This window comes from Gracilinanus agilis, chromosome X (assembly GCF_016433145.1).
Source record: "Gracilinanus agilis isolate LMUSP501 chromosome X, AgileGrace, whole genome shotgun sequence".
NCBI lineage: Eukaryota > Metazoa > Chordata > Mammalia > Didelphimorphia > Didelphidae > Gracilinanus > Gracilinanus agilis.
Window position 1 is genome coordinate 48,680,129 of NC_058136.1, and position 7,575 is coordinate 48,687,703.

Sequence of the window (7,575 nt, forward strand, 5' to 3'; positions counted from 1 at the left end):
TCTCACACACACACACACACACACACACACATCCACAGAACAATAATTTTTTAAATAGGTTAAGTTGGAGAGAGAGCTGTTTTTTCTTTGTATTACATAACTGGATCCTAGATTCCATATTTATCTTCTCCTGCCTTAATTTGAGATTGATTTTTATATTGGCCCTACCAAATGTGTGGTCTTTTGTGTATACAGCTAATTCAGAAATAGTAGGTAGCATTCTTTCTTTATTTGGAAATTCAGTCAATCAACATCTACTCTTTGCCTATCCATATCTTTAGTCTCTGATTTCAAGAAACTATCAAACTTATTAAAGAGACAAAATAAACATTTAAATGTAAGAACAGAAAGAGTTTAGTATAGGAAGTAAATAGTTCTGAGATAAGAAAGATGAACAATCTATACTGGAGTATAGTTAGATTAGCTTCATAGAACATAGTTTGATCTTGGATAGGTGGAGAGAAGGAAGGAGGAATTCCAGGTAAGGGGGAATGCCATAAACAAAGGCATAGATACAAGGACAATTATCATTTTTGTAAGGGGCAGTAAGGAGACTATACTGATGGGAGTAGAGGTTGTAATGGGAGGAAAGGAGAGGGAAAGGGCACAGGAGAGGAGAAAAGAGGAAAGGTGGTGGCGGTGGTGGTGGTGGCGGCAGTAATAACAACTGACATTTAGATAGTGATTTAAATTTTGCAAGTCTAATAGAATGCCTTGATACCCAAGCAAAGAATTTTTATAGAGATGGAAAATTACCAAAAGTATAGAGATGCATTCCAGGACAAGAAAACAGAGGAGTTAACAGTATGAAAATCATACCAAATGTTATCTAATATTACATCCATTGGTCCAGAAAACATAAATTCTACATCTGGGAAACTTGGAGTGGAGATTGGTGGATGATTTCATTTTTTTCTCACCCTGAGTTACTTCTGGGATACTGTAGACATGTATTCTTTCACATGTGTATTTCTCATTTTGATAACTAGATCGTTCCATTTAATTCATACAATGTGTAACAATCATTACTGCTGCCAGAATATGAATTCTACATTCTACATGTTCATGAGGTCATAGGATTTAGAGCTAGGAAAACCTCTGAGATCATCTATTCTGATTCTCTGTTTGGAGAAATGAAGAAATTGAAGTTCAGAGGGATTGAGCAGCTCACCCAAAGACCCTAAGTAGTAGAGCCAAGTGTTGAACATGATTCTTTTGACTCTGTGTTCTTTCTAATGAGCCAAAGACCTCATGTTTCAATTAGACATTGAAGTAGAACTTGATATGAACAAGAGATGTGTATATCCTTCATCCACCCAGAGCACAAGCATAGGCAGAGTATACCATCACCTTTATTGGTATGATTTTAGGGATCTTAATGAAGAGCCCATTTCCTCTTGCCCCAAATGCCAGAAATCCCTTTAAGAAGGGATGAAGCCTTTCTTTCTATAACTCAAATTGAATAGTTAAAGAGTACACAGAGTTAAAAATCACATAATGAAAATTTATTGCTAGAAGCTGAGGCAGGGCAGAAAGAATGAGATAGAACTGGTCAGTGAAAAGGGACAGTGCATAGAAGGAGGGAATATATACGGTAACGGGGAGCCTGAGGTATACTAAAAATAATCAAGGTTAGAGTAAATTGTTTTTAAGCTATATCCAAAATCTGCTGCTCTCTCCAGTAACAGAATAACCATTGTTATTCCCATGTTCATCTTCAAGAGTGTCTTCATTGACTGTTATCTTAAATCTTGTGGTTTCTCCTTTAAAAAAAAAACAAACAAACAAACCAAAAACTCTTACCTTCTGTCTTAGGAACCAATACTATATGTTGGTTCCAAGGCAGAAGAGCAGTAAAGGCTAGGCAATGGGGGTTAACTGACTTACCCAGGGTCACACAGTAGGGAGTGTCTGAGATCACATTTGAACTCAGGACCTCCTTTCTCTAGGCCTGGCTCTCAATCTACTGAGCCACTTTGCTGCCCCACCACCAGGGGTTCTTCTATAGCTCTCTGGTTTCAGATTATGTCCATCTGAGACATGTTTATTCCATTTCCTTGTAGAGTGCCTTTGTTTCCAGATTCTCTTAGAAGAAAAGTTCAATCTTTCCCCCAACCAGCAAGCATATTTTTCCAAAGATTAAACTATGAATCATCCACTTGTTAAGAGCCTACTATTTACCAGTGGAGATAAATACAAAGAATGAAGTAATCCCTACTCCTAAAGAACTGTATCTTGAAAGAAGAAATGTATTCTATGAGGCAGATAGGAGAGTGGATGTCCTAGGTATGGAAAATGACTAGTACAATGACATATTTTGGGTAATGGAGTGTTGAACAGGAAGAACAAATAAAACCATTTTGTCTGAATCATGCAGTGTGGGAAAAGATACAATATACCATGAGGCCAAAAAGACATATTGGGGCCAAGTTATAAAAGATTTTATTTGGTGTTTCATAATTAAATCAAAATTTTAAAAGAACTAAATGGAGTGTATATTTGAATCAAGAGACAACCAGGAGCCCCTGGAGTTTGTTGAGTAGGGGAGTGACTGTGCTTTGGTAGTAGTCTGTAGCATGTGCTGGAGTGCGGAGTTATTTGATATTGGGAGGCCAAATGGAAAGCCATGAAAATAATAAAGGTGAGGGGTAATAAGGATATGAGCTGGGGTTATAGTTGCCAAACTTTGGCCGGTGTTTATATACTTGGATTGAGGGAAGATGAGCTGAACTTCCAAGTCAAATAGGCCTAAAGAATGGTGGTGATCTTATGTGTCTGTGAAGCATTTACTATCAGAATATTTGTTTCAGGTCACTTAAAGAATGACAGACAACATCTCTGTCAAGTGTGCATAAAGAGGCTGGAGCATATAACCAGTGAACAATAATTTAAACCAATGGTGTCAAGTTCGATAGAAATGGAGGCCACTAAACTATAGATAAGGATCCATGCCAGTCATATAATGACTTAGAAAACCATACAATGATTTCATTTATGTTTTTTATTTATTTTGTTAAATAGTTCTCAATTACATTTTAATCTGGTTTGAACCTCACTTAGGAGTATTGTGGGTCACATTAATGTCTCTTATTTTTAAGAAATGATTTAAGAGATATCACCAGATAGACAGATAAATAGGAATGGAAGTTGGCCCGTCATATGACAATGAGAGATAACAGAGATAGTTTTGTTTACTTTATTGGTACTCATATCATGTTAAGACAATAGAGGAAGGCTTCTGGCATGTTGGCTGAACCTGCTCTGGAGAACTTATGAGATGACATGGGCAAAAGTTGTACAAGATGAGAAGACCTGGAGGGGCTGTAATCCATTCCAGCAAAGAGAATACTCATACTGATGTGATGAAAGTGGTAAGTCAGCATGGCATTGTACTTAGAGTGCTTGTTAAACTTGGAGCCAGGAAAACCTCAGTTTGAAACTCACCTTAAACACTTCCTAACTATGTGACACTGGGCAAGTCATTTCACTGTTCTCAGACTCAGTTTTCCCAATGTAAAATGAGAATAAGAGTAACAATGACTTCACAGAGTTGTTGGGAGGGTCAAATGAGATATGTGTTTTGGAACCGTAAAACATTACATAAAACCACCTTTAACAATCCTATTATCCTTATAATCATTATTGCCATATATTCTTTTGCAATGAAAATTTGATTAACTATTCATGGTAAGGGAAATAGTTTTCCCACTGAAGCAAAACCAATTGATTTTGGCTTTGTGCTAAAGATCCAATTCAAATGGATCTGGAAAACTTTGTTTTGTCTCATTTTCAATGTGACTCAAATCCTCTCTACTCTTCTCTCCACCCTGTATCCTTCAAGGAGACATTGTCAATTCTCAGGATTGATGTAAATGATTATTCTTAGCAAAACTGTTCTTCCTCTCTAATGTTGTTGTATATCTTGCTCACAATATGCCCTGGGAATAGGAGATGCAGTTTAAAAGTTTAGTCTTTAAATATTTTCTTGCTAGCTGTTAGAGTCAAAGAATGCTAGCAGAGGGGAACTCCCTGTGTATGGGAAAAGAGGGGGACCCACAACTGCCTATAACTGCTAATTGTGAGTCAGACCTATTTGTTTTAAAATGCAAGATATATTTCATCAGTGATGTTTGAGAAAGTGTTTGGTTGGGACAACTGACCTAGGATATGGTAAAAGAAGGATCAGAAAGGATGGCTAGGAATTTCCCAAGATACCAATATTGTTGGGGCCATGCTTCCTTCCTTCAGTGGGGCTCTGCTCTGCCATTCCCTCTCCTTGCAATATTCATTCGAACCATTCCTAGTTATTTGGTTGCCTTCACTTCCTCATCTGACTCCATACTATTTTGGTTCCAATTAAATAATATATCTCTTCTGGCACCTTCCTCCCTCCCTTTGCCTTCCCTTACAGTTTGGGGAGACAGAGGTCATCAGTCAAAGTGGGGAAGATTAAGCCTGAAAATCTGAGACTAGATAATCCTTTCCTGGTGTAACCATATTTGTCTGTAGTAGAGAGCTGGTTGAGGACTATTAGCTTAATCATGGATTACCCTTTGGAGGATAGACACACAGATAGAGAGAGCTTTTATTTATTAATTATATGCTATGCCAGGCACCATGCTAAGTGCTGAGGGTATGAATTCAAGCAAACAGGACAGTCCTTGTTCTTAAGGAGTTTATATTTTAAGGGGTCACTCCCTTCCTTGCTAAAACTGTACCCTGATTAGATTGTCCTCTAGATTCTCCAATCCAATTCAACTTAGCACACTCACAAGAATTTCTAGTTTTAACCTTTGGAGGGAATATGTACTGAAAAATAGCAGAGTAATTGAGTCAGTTCAGAGAATAATAGCATTAATGAGAATCAAGTTCCTACCTCTCAGGAAGTCCTAGGTATTTTCATAATTAGAGCAGTAACCAGTAGATTTTGAATCAGAAGAACATTGCAAATCATCACATTCACTTCACTTGTTTTTCCAGTGGGGAAACTGGAGTTCACAGAGTTACATTATTTATTCCAAGTTGTATAAAATAACACATTTATTAAATGCTTATTATGTGCAAAATCCTATATTAAGCACTGGGAATATAATTAGAAAAGTCAGACAATGTAGGCTTTCAAGGTGCTCACATTCTAATGGGAGAGAACAGAAAATACATATGGGAAGTTTCAACAAGTCAGATAGAAAAGTCTCTGGATGCTTAAAGTGCCATTTTCTACTGATGAAATGCTTTCAGTTCCCATGGTTGAACCATTTGACAGTGCCAAGTACTTCAGTGATAACTTTTTTTCCTGAATCTTCAGTAGATATGGGTTGTAACTCCTATAGGAGCAGCTGCTAGGGGTTGCTTCCCAGAATGATGGCTGAGTGTACTGGACTGGAAGCATTACTATTGTATAGCCTCTCAGGTTCAGTGTCTGAGAAAATGTGTCAGTCAAGATGGTGGGAATGCAACATCTCACACCCTATACCAAGATAAATTCAGAATGGGTAAATTACTTAAATATAAAGAAGGAAACTATAAGTAAATTAGGTGAACATAGAATAGTATACCTGTCAGATCTATGGGAAAAGAAAGAATTTAAGACCAAGCAGGAGAGAGAGAGAATATTACAAAATGTAAAATGAATAATTTTGATTACATTGAATTAGAAATTTTTTGTATAAACAAAACCAATGCAACCAAAATTAGAAGGGAAGCAATAAATTGGGGAAAAAATCTTCATAACATACATTTCTGATGGTCTAAGTTCTCTAATTTATAAGGAGCTAAATCAATTGTACAAAAAATCAAGCCATTCCTCAACTGATAAATGGGCAAGGGACATGAATAAGCAATTTTCAGATAAAGAAATTAAAACTGTCAATAAGCACATGAAAAAGTGTTCTAAATCTCTCCTAATTAGAGAAATGGAAATCAAAACAACTCTGAGGTACCACCTCACACCTAGCAGGTTGGCTAATATGACAGAAAAGGAAAGTAATAAATGTTGGAGTGGATGTGGCAAAATTGGGACACTAATGCATTGCTGGTGGAGTTGTGAATTGATCCAATGATTCTGGAAGGCAATTTGAAACTATGCCCAAAGGGCTTTAAATGACTGCCTACCCTTTGATCCAGCCATACCACTGCTGGGTTTGTACCGCAAAGAGATAACAGGGGAAAATACATGTACAAAAATATTTATAGTTGCACTCTTTGTGGTGGCAAAAAACTGGAAAATGAGGGGATGTCTATTGATTGGGGAATGGCTGAACAAGTTGTGGTATCTGTTGGTGATGGAATACTATTGTGCTAAAAGGAATAATGAAATAGAGGAATTCCATGTGAACTGGAATGATCTCCAAGAATTGATGCAGAGAGAAAGGAGAAGAACCAGGAGAACATTGTACATAGAGACTGACACAGTGTGGCACAATCAAATGTAATGGACTTCTCTACTAGCAGCAATGCAATGATCCAGGACAGTTCTGAGGGACTTATGAGAAAGAACACTATCCACATCCAGAGAAAGAACTGTGGGAATAGAAACCCAGAAGAAAAACATATAATTGATCACATGGTTCAATGGGGATATGATTGGGGATGTAGACTTTAAATGATCACTCTATTGCAAATATTAACATGGAAATAGGTCTTGATCAATGACACATGTAAAACCCAGTGGAATTGCTCATTGGCTGTGGGAGGGGGATGGGAGAGGGGAGGGAGGAAATGTGAATCATGTGACAATGGAAAAATATTCTGAGTTAATTGATTAAATAAATAAATTTACAAAACGATGGTGGGAATGGTTCAAATTGCCTGGCACATGTTGGTTCCTTTCTCTCCCTCTGAGTACCTTTCTGCTTTAGCTAGGCTAGCTTGTGTACTCAGGGTGCTAGTTACAGTTACTGGGGTTGACTGGCCCCTTTTCCACAGGAGTTGCTTCCCAGACCAATTAACTGTAATGTATGGCCTGGAAACAGGACCAGTGACCTTGAAGGGGTGCCACTTGCAGAGCTATTGAGTCAATCTGCCTGTTGGTAGCAGTCGGTCAGTTGGTGGTAATGAAGAAGGTGGTCCCTTTTCCCATAATTATTTCTCTTCTCAATAATGGTGATGAGGCTGGTGGTTTGGGGGGACTGATATTCTCAAGACCTTTGGTTTCAGGGTCCTAGGCTGTCTCAAATATGTGGGAAGCCAATAAGAGAATAGATAAAAATCTGAGACTCCTCTTTTGACCCCTTTTGTGATCCTTGTGATTTCTTGTTAAAAAGTATTGTGGCCTTATTGAAAACCTTTAAGTTCCTAGCAAATTTGAATTTAAAGGGTCAACACTGTTCCCCTTTGCCCAGGAATGCAGCTATAGCCAAGGCCAAAACTTTAGCAGGGGCAATTCAACCCTGAGAAAAATATTCCCTGACTTGGCTTTCTGATAAGAACCTAGTCAAAATTCAGCCTTGGCCTTGGTCTATTCTGAAGCCAATGTTTTGTGTTTTCATGTGACATAATTTGTAACTTCTGTGCATCTACAAAGTTTTGGGGGGGTTCTTTGGTGTGAAATGAGTCTTGAAATATATATATGTAATA